The sequence below is a fragment of the Chiloscyllium plagiosum genome, chromosome 8 (genome assembly GCF_004010195.1).
Source record: "Chiloscyllium plagiosum isolate BGI_BamShark_2017 chromosome 8, ASM401019v2, whole genome shotgun sequence".
NCBI lineage: Eukaryota > Metazoa > Chordata > Chondrichthyes > Orectolobiformes > Hemiscylliidae > Chiloscyllium > Chiloscyllium plagiosum.
This window is the reverse complement of record NC_057717.1, coordinates 101,505,397-101,532,342: the sequence shown is the minus strand read 5'-3', so window position 1 is coordinate 101,532,342 and position 26,946 is coordinate 101,505,397. Positions and strand designations below refer to the sequence as shown.

At 41.2% G+C, this 26,946-nt stretch overlaps 1 long non-coding RNA gene across 4 annotated transcripts in view; it reads right to left on the bottom strand.

Annotated features, from left to right (window-relative positions):
• LOC122552255 overlaps window positions 1-14,363 on the bottom strand; it is a 102,576-nt gene extending 88,213 nt beyond the window's left edge. For all 4 annotated transcript variants that reach the window (XR_006312338.1, XR_006312337.1, XR_006312336.1 and 1 more), the window contains exon 1: window positions 14,000-14,363. This is a non-coding gene — a long non-coding RNA (uncharacterized LOC122552255). The remainder of the gene's footprint in view (window positions 1-13,999) is intronic.
• Window positions 14,364-26,946: the final 12,583 nt, after the last annotated feature.

Sequence of the window (26,946 nt, the reverse complement as noted above, 5' to 3'; positions counted from 1 at the left end):
TCTGGTACGGCCACACTTGGGGTATTGTGTACAGTTCTGGTCACCGCATTATAAGGAGGATGTGGAAGCTCTGGAAAGGGTGCAGAGGAGATTTACTAGGCTGTTGTCTGGTATGGAAGGAATATCTTACGAGGAAAGGCTGAGAGCCTTGAGGCTGTTCTCGTTAGAGAGAAGAAGGTTGAGAGGTGACTTAATAGAGACATACAAGATAATCAGAGGGTTAGATAGGGTGGACCGGGAGAGTCTTTTACCAAGTATGGGGATGGTAAACACGAGGGGACACAACTTTAAAGTGAGGGGAGATAGGTATAAGTCAGATGTCAGAGGTAGTTTCTTTACTCAGAGAGTATTCAGGGTATGGAATGCTTTGCCTGCAACGGTAGTAGGTTCGCCAAGTTTAAGTGCATTTAAGTTGTCATTGGATAGGCATATGGACGTACATGGAATAGTGTAGGTGGGATGGGCTTCAGATTAGTATGAGAGGGCAGCGCAACATCGAGGGCCGAAAGGCCTGTACTGCGCTGTAATGTTCTATGTTCTATGTTCTATGTTCTAATTATGATTGCGAACACACAAGAGGCCATAATTAGAGGAGTGTAGATATATCAGAGGGTTATGGAGTTAGGGAAGAGTACAATTTAGGGAAAGGTAAACCCATAAAAGAAGGTTGAGAACTATAAAAACAAGGTGTTATTTAGCTGTGAGCCAGTCTACTGGCCTTAGCATTGTAAATCATTGCTTCCCTTCATTTCAATCCTGTTAACCATTCCTTTGTAAAAATACATACAGCTAACACATGTCGAGAATATACCCATTTATGAAATGCAGGTACGACGCAAACTTCAGTTTTTATTTACACAAGCTCTTTGTTGCTGTGGATTTGCTGTTACTAAATTCAGATGAACCTAAGTGGTTCATACTTTAACCAAGTGAGGCCACCAAACTGACTTCTAGAAGTTTCTGAGCTCCCTTTGGGCCTCATTCATTACAGTGCCTTTCTTTATAGTTTTCCAGCACACACTTGCTCTTTTTATTTCTCTGCCTCTTTAGTGCTGCCTTAAGATAAAACTTTGAAATGATAGAAAACACCAGATCAAGCCTGAAATCTTCTACAGATGCCTCAAGAAATATTACAGTATCGGAGATGAGATTCCCTTCCAGTGAAATTATCTTTTAAAAAGAGCCAATCTGATCAGGCTTTATTAAGTTAATAAAGAGTGAGTTTGTTAATTACTAAACTTGAGAAGAATTAGTAACACAACACGCATAGTATAAATAAGGAGAACAAAAAGATACAAGTTTGCAAAAACTAATATTCTGAACAGTCCCTGAATTGTTTGCAAAAAATGGATAGTTGAATGTTATGGCTATTGCAGTTAAAATTCCCAGTGGCGTTGACACTGATAGTTGATTTTAAAATCCTTAGGTTTGCAAGTTGTTTGAGATCAGATTGTTCTGAATCCTTTTGACTATACTAAATTCTATCTCTCAGAGTAAGAGAGTCCTTTTGTTGGCCTGTTTCCTTTTGCCTGATAACACTCAGCACACGGGGTATCTTAGTACACTGGTACACATGAGAATTTCAGTCCCACTAATACACTCCAGTAGAGCTTAAACTGACCCTTTAACTCCTGTCCTTGTGCATTCTTTAATTGGATAAACACAAAGTGTGTCTGCAGTTTGTGACATGATCCACAGAGGGTGGCTTGCTGCTAATCAAGGGATTATCAACCTTGTTATTTTTGTAGTCACAAGAGATCACAGTCCAGTCTGTTTTGATTTGCCTGTTCCCACTTTGAAGGGTTGTTGTGTGAAGTTTCTTTCACATCTTTAGGTGTGGCATTCTATGCACATGACTGTATTAACTCTCTTTTTGAAAAAAAACTTGGAATTACAAGCTTAACAAGGGCATTAGAACTTCAGAGTTCGGATCTACAGTCATGAGAAATGAAATCCCAAAACACGAATGAAAACCCTGAAATCTCATGAAATAAAAATGGAACCTAATTTATCACTTAGGCTTGGGACAGTGAATGTTGTTTTTTGCTTTCATTCCAGGTTATTTTGAGTGTTTTACGTTGAGCTGTCAACTTTTAATAAGCCATTCATCAACTTTTATGTGTGTTATAGACTGACATCTCTGTTCTAGCTGAAACCCCAGACTGGGAACTGAAGAGAGGATGTTGTAGTCTGTGTGGCTCAGCTTCTAGATCATACAAAAAGCTAAAATAATAATTTTGCAGACTTTGAAGTGCAAGTCCCTTGATGGTCTTGTGGGCACATACAGCGTTGGTTGTAACACTGAGTCATAAAAGAATCTGCTGACCATAGAGAACACTAAGAATGGAAATTAGCCAAGGTGTGTCTACTCCTGATTTTGGTTCAGAGAAATTAGAAAGTGCAACATGTGGACATTAGTTGAGGATCCTTTTTGGATTCAGGGATGATTCCCCTCTGCCCTCTGGATACCTAAGTTTGTACGTTAATAGCCATTAGTTCAGGTGTTCAAGAAGGGAGTTTCTATCTGCTACTATACTTTGCAAGGGAAAACACATGTTGTGCAAGAGTAAAATTCTTATACCTAACATATGCCAACATTGAATATATTTTCCTTCTGATGTGTTATCCATCAATGCATCTCCTCCAAATGAAATGCAGCAAACTTGATCCTTTTACCTGTTATTGGTGGCATGCTCAGTCTAATTCAGGCTAAACAGGTACATAGTCTCAGTGCTAAAAGAACCCAGATTTCACACTACATCTATTCATAAAATGTTGCTGTGTGGCCTTGCAACATGATTAATGTTGTTATTGTCTATGGAAGAAACAATGCTGTAATTTCCCAGTTCCCTCTGGAACTGTGTTAGAACTGGAATCTCGACCAAACACTTTGGAAAACCTGTTTTTGGAATATACCAATGATCTTTGGAATGCTTTAAGTATCAAGTGATACCCACTTTTCAAAATCCTGAGATGGTTAACATTCCCAAGCTCTCATTAGGATCCAAATAATTAATCCCAAATATTCTGATTCAAGGGACAACACTACAGAGGGGCTCTATATTATGCCATAAAGTGTGTAAACCAAACACAAGCAATTTATTTAATTTGAGCTGAGCGTGGAGATTGTAAGAACTTGACCTCACTGGTTCACAACTGTAGAGTTGTTTCTGTAATATCATGCACATTCTTGTTGAATTTGGCCTCCAAATGCTGTGGAGAACAACTGTTTATTTTGAATAATTTGAATAATTTCTTATTTTATATATCATCAGTGTTTATCATTGATATTAAGCTACTAACATGCAATAGATCAGCATGCTTTAAGTGATCCTGGGTAAAATGCAGGATGAGACCTTTATACCTTCAGCTCACTCCCAATGATGTAATGATGATATTATGAGCTTGACTCTTAAAAGTATTCTGAAATCCTGACTGTGAGACATAAAACAACTGTGCTTTATGCCTACATCAGAATCCATTTGATCCGAAGCGTTACCACAGCTTTGACCTTCAGACTTGAACCTTCATCAAAAATTGGACTCCAACTGGATTATTTGCAAATCTCTCCCTCTTGCTGCTTTGCTGTTGTGGCCTCTTGATTTTAAAATATATGGCACATCAATGATTTGTTTAAAGAATCATAAGCCATTCAGCCCATTCTGCTGATTTTTTTTCTACTTCAAATATTCAACACTTATAGCCTGCTGGAAGGATGTATAAGAGTTAAGGCTTCCAAACAACTGCAGCTTTACAATGTAATGGGGCTGTCTAATGATGTGACTAAGCTTCCAACTGGGTGCTTCACCTTGTCCAGCAAAGTGTATTTTAGCTCACATTATACAGGAAACAGAGTGTGGATATCATGGTATTGAAGAATCCAACAATGTAAATAATACAGCTGCATGTTATTTTGTATGATCATCAGTGTTTATCATTGATATTAAGCTACCAACATGCAATAGATCAGCATGCTTCAAATGATCCTGGGTAAAATGCAGGATGAGACCTTTACACCTTCAAATCACTTCCAATGATGTAATGATGATATTATGAGCTTGTCTCTTAAAAGTATTCTGAAATCCTGACTGTGAGACATAAAACAACATCTGAATTTTCCATAATTAAAATACACTGTTGCTATAAAGCTGCATCTGTTTTTTTCAATCTCACCTCTGATGTCAGAGAAGCTTTGGAAATCACATTTCCCATTTCCATGGCTAACGTGGAATAAAATGGCAATTCTTAACCAGCATGAGAAACCATTTATATTTCTCACAGCTTTTTGTTGTCACAAACACACAGACATCCCCATTTATATTACAATGCTTCTTCTGAAAGTTCAGGCAGAATATATGGGAAATATTTTGTATATAACTCATTCTTTGCCTGAGCTGGTCATCCCTGATTTAGCACTGGATGCCAAAAATGGGAAATGATTCCATTCTGCAGACCTGACAGCTTTCATTCATGAACATAAAATTTGCCAGCTATTTAACTAAAATCAACTGAAGACCACAGGTTGAACAAATTATAACTGAAGATCAATGTGGGCTTGGTGATATTATAATATTTTATGTGGATCTAGGTTATTGATCAAGGGATGTGATATGAGCTTTGTGTCTTGCATCCATGTGGAAATATGCTAAAAAAGGTAATGAAATGGTTTAGAATGTTTACAGGCATTACTCAGAGGTGAGTTTTTAAGAGCTGGAAAGCTCTACATGTATGAGTGGGTAAAAGCATATTTGGTAGTACCTTTCCAAAAGAGAATTGGGTAAGTCCTTGAAGGTTAAAAGTGCGCAGGTGCAAAAGGAAAGAGAAAGAGAGTGTGGCAAATTGGTTGGATCGTTCAAAGAACTGGCACAGGTAGATTGCATGCCCCTCATTTGTGGCATGGTGGCAATGTCCATACCTCTGAACCAGAAGGCCTGGGCTCAAGTCCTACCTACTGCAGAGGTGTGTAAGAACATCGCTATATAGTTTGATTAGAAAATTATCTGTAGGATTGTCTGATGCTAAACTTTCCCCTGATGCATCAGTTATGAAACCAGTCGTTAATTCAGGACTACTAGGCCTGAATGTTCATGCCTGGGCTGGGATACCTAATCTTTCTTTGGTTGGTCAATGTGATGCATTTAACCTTGGACCTACAAAAGTATCGGTGGTAGAGTGACCCCCCCTCAACCCCCTGCCACCCCCCCACAAGCCTGCTCCACAGCTAAATTCAACAAGGACCTACCTCTATGGGAAGAAAACTGGAAACGGGAAGGGGGGAGTCAAGAGTCTTGGCAAAGTTCTCTGAAGCAGAATTTCTTTTCCTCATCATCCTGGAGAAATGAGTTGTGTAGAACTGGCCTAATCAGACCATTTTTTTAAAAAAAGCAAAAGAAAATATTTGATGTTGAAGATCTGAAACAAAAGGTGCTGGAGAAACTCAACGGATCTGGAAGTATCTGTGGAGAGAGAAACTGATTTAACGTTTTGAGTCCAAAAGCTCTTCTTCAGAATTGTTCTAATATAAGGTCATTGGGTTTGAAACGACAAGTGTTTTTCTCGCTCCACAGATGCTGCCAGACCTACTGAGTTTCTCTAGCATTTCCTACAAATATAACAAGTTAACTGTCTCTGTACCATTGTTGGCCCATTAGTAGCAGCATTATATCTGAGTCAAAAAGCCAGAAGTCCCAAACCAGAGACTTAAGAACAAATTCTAAGCCCAGGCTTCAGTGCATTATTAAGAGAGTGCTGTACTGTCAAAAGTACTGTTTTTCAAAATGTTACACACATCTGCCTTAATCTCAAAGGATGTGAAAGATCTCATGGCAAGATTTTGAGGAAGAACAGGAGAGTTTTCCCTGATGCCCTGACCAATGTTTACCCCTCAATTGACACCATTTGAAGGGTTTTTGACCGAAACGTCGATTTTCCTGCTCCTCGGATGCTGCCTGAACTGCTGTGCTTTTCCAGCACCACTCTAATCCAGAATCCGGTTTCCAGCATCTGCATTCATTGTTTTTACCATTTAAGTTATCTCGTTGTTCTGTCATTGTGGTTGAAGGAACTTGTGTGTAAACTACCTGTTGGTTTCCTACATGACAACATTTGAAAAGAGCTGAATTAGCAGTTTTGTGCTTTGAAACATGCTCAGACCATAAAACGTCCTGTAGAAATATGTATTTCTTTTTAAGGTTGTGAACAAATGTAAGGGTTAACCCTTCAAATTAGGGTAGTCCCGGTGAGAATTGAACTTGGTAACTTCTTGAAATATGTGACTTCGTAGTAAGTCACACTGTGCATTTAGCCAAACAGCTATTAACAGGCTGGGCCCAATAAAATATTTATTTGGCCTCGGGTAGGTATTTCCCTACCAGCTCTGAATGGGATTAGCTGTTCCATCAATAACCAGCCACTGCCTGGCAGCTGGTGCTTTAACTGTAACCACTTGTACCACAAAAACAGGCTCAGATCATAGGTTATTTGGTTGTAGAATCACTTAAGGGACTGATAGACATTCCTGACCCTGAATGTCTGGTTTGCCAATGAAAGAACTTTCCCAGGAGAGAAGTGGTCAGAAGGATCATGGATAAGTACTGTAAAAGAAAAGAAATTCAATCTTCATAGTATTGTTGTGTGCTAAACTGTATATAGAACAGAGAGAATACAGCATTCTGGTCACATGCATCCCCGATGAGAAAAAAACATGAACTTGGGTAAAAGTCAGCAATTCGCTTCTCTTCATTCTCGTTATTTATAGCACAATACTTGCCTATGTCTTAGGTTAATGCAGTACAATGCACACACCAGGGTAAAAGCTACAATTTCTGCCCATAGGTATGTTAAAGCTCATGGGAGTCTCGGTGCTAGCTTCCTTGTATGTGCTGTCGAGTCATACAACATAGAAGAGGTATCACAGTTCTATACACAGTGACATGATCTGCACAGAATCGCCAGTCGTTCCAATGGCTGAAGAAAGTTCACACAGGTCAGTTACAGCAATATTACCTGGCTTGTAAGGGGCAGCCATGTGCTTTCCTTCTACTTAAGCCAACAACAACCAAACCTTTTGTCTTCCTCTGTCTCTGTGGCAATATTTAGGTTGGCACGTTAAATCATAGAATGATCTAGCAGAGAAGGAGACCATTTGGGCCATCAAGTCTGTACAGCTTTTGAAAAAGGTTTCTAATTAGTTCCATTATAAATCTCTCTCCTTAGCACTCTATCCATTTTTGCCCTCCAAGACTTTATCTCATTCCCTTTTGTTCCAATGGCCTTGCAGGAAGTGCAATGAAGGCATGACTTAAAATCACCTACTTACCAGTTTGTACAGCTGGTAACAGGTGGAATGCCTATTCATTTATGTAGTTCTTTTATTAGAATAAACATTATCACTGATTTAAATGGAAAAACTCAGCAAACCTTTTAATATTTATCAACAGAATTTGCATTCAGAGTCTTACAGAGAAAGAGGTCTCAAAGGTGAACTTGCCTCCTGGACAAAATTCCCTATTTCCTGTTTGAGAAAATCCCCAAATTGCTTTAAAACAAACCTTGATGAATTAAAGAGCAGGAGGTAAAAAAGGTGAAGCATTGGGATTGTGTTGAGCTTCACTTCTTATACCTATTATTATATCTCCTGTTTGGTTCTGTTAAGTAGAAAAGGAGTAGGTATAGTAGCTTCTTTGAGCCTTGTATCCTGTAGCAGGTGTAAGGAGACATTGGCAGTGCAGATTGTTACCTGTGCCATGAATGGGTGTGTGCAGGAATTTTCTATTCAAACAATAAGAAAAGGCGAAGTGCTTCATTAACCACATTCAAGTTAGGACAGGGCTGCTAACAGATGCAGATGCAACAGCGCAGAATCTTAAAGAGAGAGTGTCTCACCTGTTGGGCTCTGAGGTTAGGACATTATCCATTGAGGACTAAAGGACTTGTTTTATTTCTAAAATGTCTTTTATATTAATTGTGAGGTATAAACAGCAGGTGTGTGAGACCCCTATCATTGCCAGAAAATACACATTTTTTGAATGACTTGCATTTCTACAACATGCTTCATGATCTCCAGATGGTGCAAAGTGCTGCAATGGTCATCCTTAGAAATGTGTATTCTAGGGAAATGAGGTGGTCAACTTGTGCACAGCAAGATCCCACAAGCAGCATGATAATGACTGCATTAGCCATTTGTCGATTGAGTGATAAGTTTTGGCCAGGACTCAAGTTTGAAATCCTTTGCTTGTCTTCAAGTTACCCCCATGAAATCTTTTATTTAAGCTGCAGATGAACTTCAGTGTAATTTCTTGTCTGAAAGATGGCAGCTCTGACAGTGTGGTGCTGCCGCAGTACTGCATTGAAGCACCAGGCTGGATTATATGCATTATATGCACCATGTGCTCTGCGACATTAGCTAAAACTCAATTTCTCGGTTTATCTTTTGAAAGCTCACTGTAGACAGCTTAAAACACAAGCTGCAATCCAACAGAAACCTGCAATGCAATGGTAAAGGAAAAAAAAAGTTTTTTATTATTCATTCATGGGATTTGGGTGTGGCTGAGCCAACATTTATTACTCATCCTGAGTTGCCCTGAAACTGAATGGCTTGCTAGACCATTCCAGAGTCAATAGGCTCTGAAGGCACATGTAGTTCAGACCAGGAATGGACAATAAATTTCATTCCCAAGAGGACATTAGTGAACTTGATACAAATTACAACCATCAACACATGACCATCGTTATACAAGCTTCGTGTTTGATTCCAGGTTTTAGAATATTTGAATTTCACATCAGATGGAATGCGAAACCTCATTTGCAGTGTGGCAGAATCTTATAGTGGTTTTAACTAAGTTGCCTATGGCGAGATGTATGCAGATTCAGGTGAAATGTTTTGCAAGGCACATCTTGATTTAGAGATCACCTCACCCCATCTTTTACACTTTTCCCAAGCAAAGTTCTCACTGGCCAGAGATGAGTTGCCGACTGATGGCATAGCACTTGTTAAGATCCTTGTTGACAGAACAATTCACCTCATTAATATTCTGGTTGCAATCTTACCAAACCTGCCCAACAAACTAGACATCGGGAAAACCCAACATGGAAACCAGAGTGGATGCCTGGACGGTTGAGCTCACTGTTTGCTCCTATTGATCTCCGTCTTGGATACTGGACACCAACAAGGGTGGTAATGTCTAGTGGTATTATCACTGGACCTTTTTGTCCAGAAACCCAGCTAATGCTCAGGGGATTTGGGTTCGAGTCTCACCCTGGCAGAATGGTGAAATTTGAATTCAATGAAAAAACGTCTGGAATTGAGAATCTAATGATGCCATGTCTCCATTGCCGATTGTCAGAAAAACCCCTGTGGTTCACTAATGCCCGTTAGGGAAGGAAACTGCCATCCTTACCTGATCTGGCCTACATGTGAATCCAGACCACAGCAATGAAGTTCACTCTTAATTGCCCGCTGGGCAATGCCCTCATTCCATGAATGAATAAAAGAAAATCTCAAGGCATGAACCATGGCACTGACCACAAGCATCCCACATCTGCCAACATTGGCAATTGTCAGCCTCTAAGAGCCATCATAGCACATCTCCGATTTAGTTACAGGATGCTTCTACACTTAATGCTGCACCTCGAGCTGCATTGACAACTGACATAATTCTGCATGAAGGACGTCACACACTGAGGGACACACACCCAGCTTGTAGAGTGAACCAGCTCTTTGCTCTCTCACTCTGCACCTATCTAGATGTTCCCAGTATCTCTGCATTGCAATGCTTTGCCTTTTTGAGATTTGACCCCTCAGCCAAAGATACCATGCTCATTTTCTTTTCTTTTTTACCAGGAAGAAAAGAAACACCCAAGTGGCCAGTGACAAGCAGTGCCCTTCACATCAAAGGGCAATGCTGTGTGATCAAACTGTGAAGGGGAGGCAGGGATTAAATCAAAATAGTATTGGACGGGGAAATAATGCACTCCACTCCCTGTGGCTCCCATCTCTCCCTGAACAGCTCAAGGGGGTTGGTGAACACTGCGTGCTCCTTCTCCAGAGACACCCGTGGGTTTCCTCTGGGTGCTCCGGTTTCCTCCCACAGTCCAAAGATGTGCAGGTCAGGTGAAATGGCCATGCTAAATTACCCATAGTGTTAGATGCATTAGTCAGAGGGAAACAGGTCTGGGTGGGTTACTCTTCGGAGGGTTGGTGTGGACCACTTGGGCCGAAGGACCTGTTTCCACACTGTAGGGAATCTAATCTAATCTAATCTAATATGAGTTACCTGATTAGGGTTGTTAACTTGGTCCAATCAGGGAGCCCTGGCTGAGAGGTAAAAACAGGCGTATCAGAGGTTCTCCTCACTCTGAGAGCAGCTCTGAAGAAGTCAGACGAGTGCCAAGAACTAAATAAAAACTGAAACAGTTTCTGAGGAAGGGTCACTGGACTTGAAATGTTAACTTTGATTTCTCTTCACAGATGCTGCCAGATTTGCTGAGCTTTTCCAGCAACTTCTATTTTTGTTCCAGATCAAGTACTCCAAATGTAAATAAGAGTGACATGATGATGAGATACAAGCCTCTGTGAAGTTGTTTCAGTGGTGATGAGAGGAAAAAGGTATGCTTCTGAAGAAATTCGCGATCAACAGCGGCCTTTGACATGTGGTAAGCATTTTGGGCATCATGCCGTTATTTGGGAAACTTGACTCATTTGAAGACTAGGATGTGGAAATAATGCATTATTTTTTCTGGACAGGTGACAGCTTTTTTGATTATTAGGAGCCTAACTTTCCCTGAGGCTCTCAGATACTATAAGCTTTCAAGAGTTGACAGATTTAGTTAAGGAATACTATGATCCCAGGCCTCCTCTAATTCTGAGATGCTATTGGTTACTTGCCAGTTCAAGAACATCTTTTGCAATACACGGGCTCCTGGAAGTGTTGGTCAGAGATATTGGGCCATTATTTACCAGCAGGGAATTGGAGTATTTCCAGAAGTTGAATGGCGTTCGGCATATAAGGACAGCTCCATACCATCCATTGTCTAATGATCTGGCAGAAGAGCAGTCCAAACTTTAAAGGCAGGCTTAAGGAAACAGCCTACAGCTTCACTAGATACCAAACTGTCCCGGTTCCTATTTGATTGTCGGGCTACCCCTTCATACAGGGATAGCCCCAGCAGAGCTGTTATTGGGGAGAACACTCCTCACTCGGTTAAATCTGATCTTTCCAGACCTGGGGGGGAGGGTGAAATGGCATCAGAAACGCCAATGCCAGGCACAAGACTCCGCTAAGCAAGAGAGACACCTTACTTCAGGGGACCAAGTTCCATGCTGAAACCACGGAAATGGCCCTCAAGGTTACAAAGCATGGTTGATGCCAGGTCAGGTCCCATGACACACACAAAGTTTGGAAACAGTTTCTGAGGAAGGGTCACTGGACTTGAAATGTTAACTTTGATTTCTCTTCACAGATGCTGCCAGATTTGCTGAGCTTTTCCAGCAACTTCTATTTTTGTTCCAGATCAAGTACTCCAAATGTAAATAAGAGTGACATGATGATGAGATACAAGCCTCTGTGAAGTTGTTTCAGTGGTGATGAGAGGAAAAAGGTATGCTTCTGAAGAAATTCGCGATCAACAGCGGCCTTTGACATGTGGTAAGCATTTTGGGCATCATGCCGTTATTTGGGAAACTTGACTCATTTGAAGACTAGGATGTGGAAATAATGCATTATTTTTTCTGGACAGGTGACAGCTTTTTTGATTATTAGGAGCCTAACTTTCCCTGAGGCTCTCAGATACTATAAGCTTTCAAGAGTTGACAGATTTAGTTAAGGAATACTATGATCCCAGGCCTCCTCTAATTCTGAGATGCTATTGGTTACTTGCCAGTTCAAGAACATCTTTTGCAATACACGGGCTCCTGGAAGTGTTGGTCAGAGACATTGGGCCATTATTTACCAGCAGGGAATTGGAGTATTTCCAGAAGTTGAATGGCGTTCGGCATATAAGGACAGCTCCATACCATCCATTGTCTAATGATCTGGCAGAAGAGCAGTCCAAACTTTAAAGGCAGGCTTAAGGAAACAGCCTACAGCTTCACTAGATACCAAACTGTCCCGGTTCCTATTTGATTGTCGGGCTACCCCTTCATACAGGGATAGCCCCAGCAGAGTTGTTATTGGGGAGAACACTCCTCACTCGGTTAAATCTGATCTTTCCAGACCTGGGGGGGGAGGGTGAAATGGCATCAGAAACGCCAATGCCAGGCACAAGACTCCGCTAAGCAAGAGAGACACCTTACTTCAAGGGGACCAAGTTCCATGCTGAAACCACGGAAATGGCCCTCATGGGTACAAAGCATGGTTGATGCTAGGTCAGGTCCCGTGACACACACAAAGTTTGGGTGGGTGAGACAGTCCTAAACAGGCAAATGTACCACACGAAAGCTGCAAACTTCCAAATGGGAGAGAAGGAAAACATACCCAGACCCTCAGAATAGCCAGAAGGGTCCTCCCCTTCCATCAAAGAAACCTCGCAGTCTGAGATAGACATGGCGGATATTGTAGCCTCGATGCCTTTGCTGCCTGAAGAAGAGGATGAATTTCTTCCGAGATGTTCCACGCACAAGAAGCGAGCGACTGTCTAGCACTCGCCAGAAATCCAAGGCTGATTCAGAGGAACTGGACCCAGTGCAAAAACATCCCAGGGGAGGCTACAAGCAAAAGAACAGGCCTAGCTTGCCGGACTCAGAGGGGCAGGGATGTAGATTGTAATAAAGTCAGCTGAATGGACCTCAGAACATAATTGGGGCTGTTAACCCGGTCCAATCAGGGAGCCCTGGCTGACAGATAAGATGCCGGACTCAGAGGGGCAGGGATGTAGATTGTAATAAAGTCAGCTGAATGGACCTCAGAACATAATTGGGGCTGTTAACCCGGTCCAATCAGGGAGCCCTGGCTGACAGATAAGAACAGGAGGGTCAGAGGTTCTGCTTCCTCTGAGGAAGCTGGACTCAGTGTCAGGTACTATGCACGTGTAAATGAAGGGGGACTTGGTGATGGGATGCTGGCCTCTTTGGAGTTATTTCAGGTAGAAGAACAGAGATGGATTGAGTGTGAGATATTGGAGACAAGATGATGACAGTTACTCTAGTGGAGTGGAGAATATCATTGACTTTCTTTCTACAATGCTAGGCATTCTTCCAGCTTGCTGAGACTGCTTGACCCTGGGTGGCAACCTCACACCAGGGTGGCATGTTCAGATGTATGGTGTTGTGGTTTCTATCGCTGGTCCCTGGAGCGAGGAGAAAGTCCCACCAGTGCACCACCCTGTTCAGCATGAACTCCAAGACCCTGCCTTATAAGCCAGACACCAAAGTCCCTCTGTCTGCTATGTCCGGCAAACGACAGCTTGGGACTGACAGTTCTTCTCCAAGTACACAACAGCCTTTTAAAGATGGTACTGGTGCCAGGGATGCTGGTCCATTCCAGGATATCTGTGCAACTATCCCAGAAACGGCATGTAGTAAAATGTGATGGAAATCTGACAAAATACACTTCTAAAGGGCAGGAACAGCAGTTAATGCAACAAGTTTAATGAGATTTGGCGGGAAAATCTGCTCAGCCTTACACTGGGAATGCTTCCAACAATGTCAACAGAACTTACACTTGGCTAACAAAACATAAGATGCAGTCCACAGTCTGTGACTTTAGATTACTAACCCAGTAATATTATCACTAGGCCATCACCTCACTCTCTGAGTGGGTGGACCTTCGCTTGAACACTGCTATTCTGGTTCCTAGTTCTTGGTGATAACTATAAGACATATTCAGTGACAAACATTTAGAATCTGATAAACTTCAGTGATATCAAGCTTACTTTGTAGAAAAAAGTCCATGATGCACAAACATTTCACAATTAACTCAGAGTAAAATGGAGTGCAACAACATAATCCAGTAACATTGTAAATTACAGCCTGTAATTAACAAATAAAGATGTGCTTTCTTACCATGCTTGTATTTATTTTGCCCCGATGTTTGTCCCCTTCTTTCCTGAAGCTGTTGACTGCTTCTGAGGTTCAGTTCACATTGCGAAGGATTGCTTCTGTGTCTGGCTAATCCTCATGTCTAATCTCAGATGTTGCACGTTAGCATACTGCTTGACTATAGGTGGCATCAGAATCTAACCTGATCCTGTTTTCACCTGAGGTACATCCTCGTGTTTTGGAGTGAGTAGTTCTGTAGTAATTAGGAGGAGGAAGAGCTCTGACTGATTTCCTCTTCCTGTGCTTTTCCCACCAGCTAGTTCCCTTGCGAACCATTCATCATCCTGACGTGGAAATATATTGTTGTTCCTTCTGTGTTGCTGGGTCAAAATTCTGGAACTCTCTCCCTAACAGTATTATGGGTCTGCATACAGCACATGGACTGCAATGGTTCAAGAAAACAGCTCACCACCAAGTTTCTCAAGAGCAACTAGGAACTGTTAATAAATGCTGGAACTGTTAATAAATGCTGGCCCAGTCAGTGACATCTTGTGAGAGAATATGATAAAAACTCATAGACCCAAAAGTCCATAGGCTAATTGTGGTGAAGGTTTCCTGGAATAGAGCCCCTGTACCTGATGTCTTCAGAAATCTTCAGTTCATTTGGTTATTAGCTGAAGTTGAGTCCATGCTATTACTGCACCCTCAACCCTCACACCACCTCATCAACCCAGAAATGCATTTTCCTGTTAAAAACAGGATGGAGCTCTGCCAACGAGCAAGTCATATTCCCTGAAAGCCTGGACAAACAAGCTTATCTGTGATGCTTAAATTGAAACACGCCATTACTTTGAGGTTATGAGCCTCTGATGTATTAACGCTTGATGATACATTTCATGTTGTGCGCTCCTATTGTAGTGTAATTAACAGTCAGGCCACAGCAAGCAATACAGTCACAATAACCTGATGATTGTACAGAAGCCGCAGGAGCATTCATGAGTGGGAGCAAAGCAGTTAAAAACAGAACAAGAGCTGAATCCTCTGATTAGAAGGATTAGTACACTAATCACCAGAATGTCTTTATAATGCATGACGTGATTTGACTGTATATGAGGAAGTTTTAGCATTTTCACCTGGCCTTTGAAGAATATTAGTCCTCTTCTTGTGTTCGCAGTAACCCTTGTGGAATGGATAGGGATGAGCTATAATCAGATTTTGCTGAGTAAATATCAAGCATTCCAGGAAGACTTTGCTAAATCAGAACATATCTTCTCATTCCCAGACCTCTGCCTGTGTGTGGCTGCTCTGCCCATTTCTGTTAAAACAGCTCTGATATTGAGTACTTTGTATGCCTTTGGCAAGAGCTGTCAACCTACTATTGACAGTGCCCATACTGCCAATCACTACAGTGCAAATATTAATGCAGGAAAGACAAATATTTATCTTGAAGGTATCATGCAAATTAATTCTTCTTGGGGCCTATTCTAATTGCTTTCCCAGCTCTGTAGATAAAAGGTTACGTTCAAAAGATTTTGTTTCAAGTCAGACCTTGTAATACAGGTGATATGTCTCCAAGTCTATGTTTTGAAAACTTGTGCAAGCAGGAATTATTTTTGCATCTACTGTCACTTTTGCAGGCCCACTTACTAATTGTCAGTTTAGCACCACTGTAACAAGTTCTCTCATTCTATGTTAAAATGTACAACTAGTTTATCCAGTGCTTCTCTTACTTGTCACTTTGGTTCATTAATAGATCCTGGAGAATTATATTTATTACAGAAATTGAAATTCTTTCCAAACAAAATCAGAAATTGCTGGGGAAACTCAGCAGGTCTGGGCAGCATCTCTGGAGAGCGAAAGAGAGTGAATGTTTCAAGTCTAGTAAACAGAGTGAATATTTCAAGCCTAGTGACCCATCTTCAGAACTGAAAAGGCTCTTTTTGCTTGCCTCCAATTAAGCTTATTAGCCAGTACCCTAGGTAGAATGATCTTGACCGGACAAGTCACAGCAAGTTCAACATTGTTCTGTACTGGCAGTATATTGCACTTATCACTAGTTAAGGAGGAAACAAACTTGCATGTCTAATCACCTCTTCAAGAACAAAGAACAAAGAAAATTTAGAGCCCAGGAACAGGCCCTTCAGCCCTCCAAGCCTGAGCCGATCCAAATCTAGTGTCTAAACCTATCACCCAATTCCTAGGCATCTGTATCCCTCTGCTGCCCAACTACTCATGCAATTGTCCAGACGCATCTTAAATGAATCTACCGTGCTTGCCTCTACTACCTCTGCTGGCAACGCGTTCCAGACACCCACTACCCTCTGTGTAAAGTACTTGCCGTGTATATCCTCCTTAAACTTTTCACCTTTCAGCTTGAAAGCGTGATCTCTCGTTATTGAATCCTTCACCCTGGGAAAAAGCTTATCTCTATCTACCCTGTCTATATCCTTCATGATTTTGTAAACCTCAATCAGGTCCCCCCTCAATCTCCTTTTTTCTAACGAAAACAAACCTAGAGTTGTGAATCAAATGCTTCTTCACTTCTTGGCACTAAGTATCAAAGTAATTCTCTCCCATGGTCAGGCAGAGCAGTAAAGTTCACCACCCTGAAATCATGACTTCAACCCAGTCTGAACAAAACTATCCTGCTTCTACAGTATGAAATATCCATTTCCCACAGTAACCCCTCTCTGGAGGAACATTTACAATTTCTAAGCTAAATTGAACGCCAGGAGCCATCACCAAGGTATTGTATTAAACTATCCCTTCAATGCTGGCAGATAGAAGAGATTTTTATTCTAGTTTGGGCTAGATTCAGACCCCGACTCCAGGGGTGAACAGCAGTATTTTGGCTCACTTCCTAATTTTAATCCCCATTCATAATATATTTTTTCTTCCTTTAATCTCCCAGTATTGTACCACAGTTGGGATTACTGATAAGTGACCTATTGCCAGATGTCTGTCAGTGCTGCTCTTGAGTTGGGCATTAATATATGTACAAAATTGGTCAATAGTAACTTCAGCCAATTTTGCCCCTTCCCCTCCCCTAGTTCCCTACCCTGTTCATTGTCAGGGAGCTCATGGCCTTGGCACATTATTTTGCCCCTAATGCCGTTGTCAAGAATAGGAACTCAGTATGTGGGTAATAGCAGATGAAAAGCTTCATCCACCCATTCCATGGGACTGGGCATTGCTGCAGTGCCACTCAGCTACCAACTTTGCTAGGTTTGGTTCCCACATTAGCAGGCTGATGACAGTACTTCCCACAATACCATCTCATTAAACTCCCAATTAGTGTGCCAAGAAACATTCTATAAGGATTAGGGTATTATGAATTGTGGATTAAAACAGCTTGATACTTGTACCACAGACTCATCTTGTCATTCTCTCAGTGACTCACTATATATAACAAAAATAAAAGCAGCTTAAATAAATTGGGTCAGATTTAAGAATTACATAGCATTGAACTGAAACAACTCATTTGACCCGAACATTACCCTTCTCTAATATCAGCTTCCTTCATCCTCTCCCTTTCTAAAAGTCTAGCTTTCCCATAACTGCATCAATGCTCTTTGCTTCAATCATTCCACATGTCAGTGAGTAAATGCTGTGACTTGCAATATGCTGTTCCTCAATGAAATTTTGAAAGTTGTCTGAATTTGATGACTTCAGTAACTGAACATCAATTTTGAATAATTGATTTGCAGATTCTGGCTTGGTAAATACCTGGAATGGAACTAAGCCAAATCAAGGAAGGCTTTAGATTCAGTTATGGGATGAGTTAATTGATTTGAACAGAGACCTTGGCACTGGTGCTCCCAAGAATTGGAAGGGAAATTTCAACATGACTGCAGACCTGGATTTCTAACTATTGGTTCCTACTGCCTATTGCAGTATGCGGATTTTGGGTGAGGTCAAGATTGCATTGTGCAGCATGTTTTTACTGATTGTGAAAAGCTCACACTTGAAATAAGGCTGGTTAGGTGAGATGACCAGAGAAGTGCTAGTGTTTGAAAAGCTATGCATTCAAAAGAAGATGAATTGCAGCACTCTATGTAAGGTGATTAACAATTTGGGATGCTGCATTGTGATTAACTCAGAAAGTTGGATTCAAATTTATTGTGGATATTGATAAGTTGTACACATCTTTCAGCTTGGTTTGAGGTTCCTATCAACATAAATTTGTACAATTCTCAAGGAGAATCTTCCCTGAGTTTGAACAATGTATATAGAAACTCAGTTTGAGCATAGTTGAAAAGTTGTTGAGGCTGTGGAGAGAGTGCAAAAAGGGTTTGCAAGGGTGCTATAAGAAATGATGACTCGGGGAATGACTCTTCAATACAAAAGGAGAAAGTGAGGTCTGCAGATGCTGGAGATCAGAGATGGAAATGTGTTGCTGGAAAAGCGCAGCAGGTCAGGCAGCATCTAGGGAACAGGAGAATCGACGTTTCGGGCATTAGCCCTTCTTCAGGAAGAAGGGCTAATGCCCGAAACGTCGATTCTCCTGTTCCCTAGATGCTGCCTGACCTGCTGCGCTTTTCCAGCAACACATTTCCATCTCTTCAATACAAAAACCTCAAACAAGAAAAGATGATTTGTCACTTTATCAAAATAATGAAACTCCTTCCCCCACAGCTTTGTAGTTGTATCTACGCTGCATGGACTGCATTAGTTCAAGGTGAGAGCTCTCCGAAGCAATTATAGGTGAGCAACAAGTGTTGGCCTTCTCAATGTTACTTGTATCACATTAATATAAAGGGGCAACAAGAAGAAGAAACATACAATATTTCAGAAGATATCATTTTGATCAATTCTTTTCAAGAAGGAAAGCCTGAGGAATTTTGAAATGGAGGTCTTTAAACTTATTGGAAGATTTGATTGTTTAGGTACAAAACACGTTTCCATGTGTAGGGAGACTAGGTCCAGGCAGATTGATGCACAGAAATATATTGCATCACTCAAAGACAGAAAGGCATACTGATGTAACAAACCAAGGCCTCCTCTGCTTCTCGAGCAGATATATATGGCCCCATGTCACTATTTTGAAGAAGAGCTCTCCCATGTATCCTGGCCAATGTTTATTCTACATCCAATAGATAAAAGCAGAGTATTTGGTCATTCTCATGTCACTACATGTGGGGGCTTATTTTGTCCATATTGACTCCTGCATTTTCTTGATTATACTACAGATTAAACTTTTAAGACACTTCATTGGCTGTGAAGAGTTTGGGTGTCTTGAGTGAAATAATTCCATAAAGGCTGGTATCATGTCATCAAGTCTCCCTTTATTTACTCATGAAGAGTCCTTGACACTGATCCAGCTCTGTCAGAGCCAGCTCTCAGAGTGAATAGGACATTGACACCTATGTTTTTATGTCAGCCAGGGCTCCCTGATCAGACCAGATTAAAAGCCCCAATCAGGGAACTCATACTTAATGAGGTTCACCTGGCTGACCTCATTACAACCACAACATCCCTCCCCCTCTGAGTCCGAGGACATAGGCAGGCTCGTTTTTTTTTTGTAGCTCTTCCTGAAGCATTTCAGCACTGGGTCAGGTTCCTCCAACCCTGCACCCTGCCTCTGATATGGACGGCATGTAATGCACAATAGCTCACCTCTTGGGCCCAGAGCATCTCATAAGAAATTTATTCTATTCTTCAGGTGACAAGGCTGTTGAGGCGACAACACCCACCACATCCATCTCAGATTCCAAAGTTTCTTCAATGCTTGACTGACAGGGAGAACCCATGGGTTCCAGAACAGTCATGAAAACTGTCAAGCACACTTTGCTCCCACATTGTTTATGAGTTTGCAGATTTCATATGGTCCACGTGCTAGTTCGGGACCATCACACCTATCCAAATTTTAAATGTCACTGGACCATGCCTCTGACCCATGCAGGGCCATTCCCTTGATTCCTATACCAAATTTCATCCCCTGAACTAAACTGTCTCTCTTGCTTAACGGAGTCTTGTGTCCGGCATTGACGTTCCTGATGCTGTTTCTCCCTCCCTCTTCAAGTCAGGGAAGATCAGGTTCAACTTGGTGCAGAGTCTTCTCCCTATTAACAACCCTGCTGGAACTATCCCTCTTGTTGCATGAGGGGTGATCCTATAATCAAATAGGAACCAGGACAGTTTGGTATCTAGTGAAGCTGTACACTGTTTCTGATTTTACTGCTCCTCGGATGCTGCCTGAACTGCTGTGCTCTTCCAGCACCATTAATCTAGACACTGTTTCTTTAAGCCTGCATTCAAAGTTTGGACTGCTGCTTTGACCAAAACATTGGTGATGGATGGTATGGAACTGTCCTTTAAATGTCGATTATCATTTGACGTATGGAAATCTCAAATTCCTGCTGGTAAACAATGGCCCATTATCTGTGGCCAACACTTCTTGGAATCCGCATATTGCAACTTTTCTATTGTCATCCCTGTACACACCAATTATTTTGAGCAGGCATCCACAATGACCACTTGGAGGGTGTTCCAACTTGTAATTATACGCACATAGGATTAGAGCCCACCATTGAATTCAACCTGGAGCAATGGGCGGCATTGCCTTGTCCTGTTCAAGTACATCTAGCAGGGATTTGTCAGTTATTATTACAAATTTGCATCTATAAAGGTAGTGGAACTTCCTGACTCCAAATGTGATTACAAACCTTCCTTCTCTATCCTTCCTTCTCTATCTGGACACATTTATGCTCTGCACTAGCCAAAGTCCTGGATGAATGCACTATTGGGCCATCTTCTCCAGTGGGCCACCTATGAGCTAATTATATCCCAATGTCATATGGGTAGGCATTGCCTATCAATACAGATCTTGCTTAGGATCATAGTGCAGGAGAAAGTGGGGACAGCAGATGTTGGAGATCAGAGTCAAAAAGTGTGGTGATGGTGAAGCACAGCCACTCAGGCAGTATCTGTGCAGCAGAACAATTGACATTTTGAACATGAGCTGTTCATCAGGAATCCTAGTATCTTAGTGTGCCAACACCCTATGGTGTGGCTACATGATCATTTCCAAGGTTAACCTCTTTTTTTAAGAGTAGATGCAAAGGTGCCAGGATGGAGACCAGGATAGATATGAACTTTCCATAATAATTCACCGTACTAATTGATCACCCTCACTTTTTCTTCCAACAGATGTAACCTGGTCTTTTCCACTCTGTAGGTTACTTGGGATATCTGGAGCATACATTTTTTCCTTCTAAGGCATACACCCGCCTGGGAGATACTTTTAAGGATTATGTTCAATTTCTTTAAGTCCTCCTTATTGGTTTTCCTTGTTACTAAAGGCAGAAGTCACACAACACCAGGTTATAGTCCTCCAAGTTTATTTGAAATCACAAACTTTCAGAGCGTAGTCCCTTCGCCACTTCACCTGATGAAGGGGCTACGCTCCAAAAGCTTATGATTTCAAATTTGTTGGACTGTAGCCTGGTGTCGTGTGATTTTGACTTTGTCCACTTCAGTCTAACGCTGGCACCTCCACATCATTTCCTGTTATGAGTACATCATCTACGTAAATGGTGACCCAGGGTAAATCTTGCAAACTGTTCTCCATCGTCTGCTAAAAAGTGGCAAAGGTTGACAGTACCCCAGGTCGCAGTCTCATATATTGGTGAAACCACTAATGGGTACTAATTGTAGCATACTTCTGGGAATCCTCATCTACCTTCAATTGGAACTACACGTGGTTCATATCCAGCTACGTGAAGGACAGTCCCCTCTGCCAACATTGCATATAAATCCTCTATGCGAGGAATTAGGTACTTATCCAGCTACAAAAACAGTTTACCATTTGTTTAAAATCCCCACAAAGGTGAACCGGCCCGTCAGGCTTCACAGTCGGTATGACCCGGTGCTGCCCAGACTGGACTGGTTTGATGATCCTTTTGCTTTCCCGCCTTCTGATTTCTGGCTCTACTTTTGCCCATAAGGCAAATGGCACTGAACGGGTCTTGCAGAATCGTGCAATTACTTCCTGGTCAGCATGCAAGGTGACCTTGGCTCCTTTGATAATCTCTCATGGTATTGAATTAGGACTGCACTCAGGCAGCTATCTTCTGATCAAAACATTTTGAGCTAATTGAGGTGAATCCTTCTCAACCAATTTCACTCCATCAGACTTGGGACCGAGCCTTTTATCACAATCAGTGGTAACTGAACCAGCTGCTTCTCAAAAGAGACTGGAACCAAAGTTGTATCTTAATCTGTAAAGGTTCCTTAGTATAGGTTCTCAATCTAGTCGATGTCTTGTGCAAATTTAAGGGGTGAAGTCCAGAATTTTGTTAAAGAGTCATTTTGCAATCTCTGAAATGACCGCACCCATTAGAATCAGATGACCATTTAACCAGACTTTAATTTTGATTGGTTCTGATTTGGATGTTGCCAAACAATTTCACTGTTCCAAAACAGATATTGGTTACTTTCCAGGATGTGCACTCTCCCAGGTACTGGCCTATGAGTTCTTTTATTCAGTTTAGGTCCAGTGTTTGCTGTTTTGAGTTCACGTCACTGGCAGCAACATGCCGATCCAGACCCTGAAGAAAATGTTAACGTTTGGCCAAGGCTTGGCTTTGTTTTGGGGTTTTGCTGTGGGTTACCCGAGTGTCCTTCTATTCAGGATATGTTCTGAGTGAGACTATGGGATTGCCTTCACCCAAGCTCAGTCAGACTGGCGAGGATGTCCACCTCCATTAGAATACCCTGCAGCCCATGCACTCAATTGCCACATTTTCCAATGTAAAGCCAGTTGTAGTGCCTGTTTGAAGTCCATTTGGGCTTCAGCTAATAGGCACTTTTGCAGGGTTACATCATAAATCCCACTCTCATTGCCACTGAAATAATTATTTCTAGGTGGAGAGTCCTTGACACTGATCCAGCTACCCCAGAGCAAGCACTCAAAGTATGCTCCTGTTCATACCTGTCAGCTAGTGGGGTCTGCCTGTTTGGTTCAGATTAACAGCCCTAATCACCTGGCTGACCTCGCTACAACCACTACACCAGGGTTGTCAATAGTGCTATATAAATGCAAGATCTACTTTTCTTTCAGGTAAGTATTTTTGCGTGACGCAATATATTTTCCTCAGACAGGGCTCACAGGTAAAACACTACTGAGAGTTTCCAGCATTTTTCAGTTTGGTTCATTTATAATCCATTTAAATTAGTGCACTATATAATTAAAAAGCCTGAAAGCATATCTACAACCATTGCAATTGCAGTTCAAAATCAGGTAAAAGAACTGCACAGCTCAGGGAAAATCTGAGAGAGCTGGAAGGCAAGTGCCTGGGTGTGTTTGTGTTTCTGTCTCAGTATTTATGCGTGTGCTGTGCATGTGGCTGTGCCTTTTTGTGCAACTATCCATGTCCTTGTCAATGTATATGACTATGCATAGGTGTGTCTGAACGTGCATGACAAGCTGTGTTAGTGTTTTAATGTTTGTTTGGATAGTTTACTGTATGTGTGAATCTCCAAGAATTCACAAAAGGAAAGGTACTGAAGCCATACAATTCAGGAAAGTTGTATAGTAGTTCTCTCAATGTGATAAATTAATTGATTTACACCAAATGGAGCTGAGGTAGTACTTGATTTACACTTTTCAAGTGAAACATTGTGCAAATCAACCAAGTTCCAGTTAGTGATCAGTTTATACCTGTCAGTAATAATTTGTTACAGCTGATAGGCAATAGTAATCCACAACTACTTGAGCGCCACTCTACTGCACTAGCCAGTATTTTGTTCAGATATATGCTCTTACGCAGTTCATTCAGCTCTTACATAAGTGAATTTGTGTGCAGAGTTGGAACCCAGTTATCAGGTATAACTCAAACAACATCAGAAAGTTTTTTTTTACATTAATATTATGGAGCACTACAGGGTGAGGGAAAAAATGGAATTGAGATTAATTTGGGCATGGATACATTCCTATTGACAGAGAGAATGTTGAGTAGACTTGGGAAATGGTTTATCTGAGTTTGTTCACTCAGTATGTACAAGATAATGAGAGGAATAGATAGAGTCAATAGCCAGAGACTTTTCCCCAGGGCAGGATTGACTGGTACGAGGGGTCATAGTTTGAAGATATTTGGAGAAAGGTATAGAGGAGACGTCAGAGGTAGGTTATTTACGCAGAGAGTTGTGAATGCATGGAATGCATTGCCAGTGGTAGTGGTGGAAGCAGAGTCATTAGGGACATTTAAGCGACTGCTGGACATGCACATGGATAGCAGTGAGTTGAGGGGTGCGTAGGTTAAGTTATTATATTTTACATTAGGCTTAATTCTCGGCACAATATCGTGGGCCAAAGGACCTGTTCTGTGCTGTACTTTTCTATGTTCTATGTTCCAGGTTATCAAGAACAAAACTTGAAATAAAATGCACTGTTGCCTTATGTCATTGTGATCTCCTCTGCAAACCTGAACAGTGATTTTGAAATTTTCAAAAGCTGTCTGTTAAAGTTGTAAATGGATATGTTCTATGTACATTTTATTTAATGATTTTATTTGGTCAGAGGATCCATTCAGTGGCATAAGTTACCTTGATTTGAAACACCCTGCCTGAAAGGGCAGTGAAAGCAGATTCAACAATAATTTTCAAAACGGAATTATGTAAATACTTGAAACAGAAATATTGGTAGATCTGTGGGGAAAAAGCAAGGTTGATGACTAGTTCTACCAAAGACCTGGAAAGGAATGATGGGCCAAATGGTCTCCTCTGCGTTAAATCATTCCATTATTGTTCAAACTTTAGTGTTATATTGGAATAACTAATATGCATCTATGCAAAATCTGGGGAAATACTTTTGAGTTTGGCACATTTTCTATTGGGTGTGCATTTAACCCCTGAAGCCAGAATGCAACAACTGTAGAAAGTCCAGCAGTGATTTAAACTTTAAACCATTCAACTTTAAAAATACTTTTTGTGTTACTTTACATCTTATTTCCAAAGCAATTTTAAGTTCTTCATTATTAGAACTTCTATGACACAGAAGAGGCTGTTTGGCCTATGATGTCTGTGTCAGCTCTCCAAATGAACACCTCACTGAGTGCCATTCTCCTGGTATCTCCCCGTAACCTTGCACATTATTCCTTTTCAAGTAACTGCCTAATTCCCTTTTGAATGCTAAGTTGAGTCTGCCTCTCTGGCAGTGCATTCCAGACCATAACTACTTGTTGTTTAAAGAAGCTTTTTTCTTGTTACTACTTCATTAAAGGTATCATGATGTACAAAACTGATGAATTGGATTTGTTGCAATATGCATAATATTACTATGACGTTTAAAAATCACACAACACCAGGTTATAGTTGAATAGGTTTATTCCAAATTAACCTGTTGGACTATAACCTGGTGTTGTGTGATTTTTAACTTTGTCCACCCCAGTCCAACACCGGATCCTCCAAGTCATGACATGCTTAAGAAGTGTATAAAACATACATAATGGTTAGTTCCCACAAAAAATTATTATGCAATAGGTTTCTTGGGAGTTGATAACAACTGGAATAGTTTATAGAAGATTCAGTTTGTGCCCTAGTTAATGATTTACTGTGGGACAGGAAATAGTGAATATTGTTTATTCATGCTCACTTTGAGTTCAAATGTACACTCATAAAGGAAGCAAGTTAGGAAGCATTTAAACACACAAAAGGTGATAGATGTTTGGAACTCTCTTCCACAAGCAGCAGAGGATGCTGGATCAGTTGCCTATTTTAAATCTGAGACTGATGAATTTTTATTAAGCAAGGTTATTAGGGACTTGGGTCAAATATGCAGTATGCTACAGATCAGCCATGATCTCATTGAATAGTGGAACAGACTCGAAGGGCTGAGTGGCCTAATCCTGTTCCTATGTTCTTGTATAGACTACTGGCTGCATTGGTTTCAACACTTCCAGAACATTCCTACTGACTATTATTGCAATAGTGGAGTAGACACTCAGTTTGCATTTGGGCATGACAGTCAATATTCCAAAGTGAAAATAACTTCTTTTGTCCAATGAATTCTTTTTCTTTTTGAATCCCTAAAATTTTACCTTAATACTCAAGTGTATTCAGTGTAGTGTCAATACAGGGAAGGAAGACTTGTTCCTTCTTTGGATTTTGGATTTTATCTCTGAAATGTATAATTTGAACGCTGAGGAACTTAGTGCAACCCTTCACACAGGTATCTTTCGAAAAATTAAAGTCCTCTTCCTGAGATTGGGGACCAGCTGACTTTTGTTAGTAATGAGTGCAGAACCAACACTGGTCTGTCAATACAGTCACTCATCAGAAAGAAAACCTAGTACATATTTGAAGATACATGAGACAAACACACAGTGGTTGGCATTCCTGATGAAGGGCTTTTGCCCAAAACATCCATTCTCCTGCTCCTCGGATGCTGCCTGACCTGCTGTGCTTTTCTAGCATCACACTCTCGACTCTAATCTCCAGCATCTGCAGTCCTCACTTTCACCTATTCAGTGTGTCTCATACTGTGCATATAAGACAATGTTTTCTGAATATCACCTCCTACCACCTGAAGAGTGCAGTTCTTAACTTATTTTGCACTTTCTTATCAATTGGAATGGCTTGTACTATTTATTGTCTTTTGATAGATAGATTTAGTTGTAATGACTTCCACTGAGATACAAATACAAAGACAAAAGTGAAAGATGTTTTCATTAATGTCCAGCTGTTAATGGAGTGTACTTGATGTAGTGTTCTCCACCAGCCTGCTCATCATTTTAAGTAGGCAAAAATGAGGACTGCAGATGCTGGAAACCAGAGTTTAGATTAGAGTGGTGCTGGGAAAGCACAGCAGGTCAGGCAGCATCCAAGGAGCAGGAAAATCGACGTTTTGAGCAAAAGCCCTTCATCAGGAAAAGAGGCAGGAAGGCTCTAGGGTGGAGAGATAAATGGGGGTGGAGGTGGGGGGAAGCTGGGAAGCTGGGGAGAAGATAGCAAAGAGTACAATAGGTGAATGG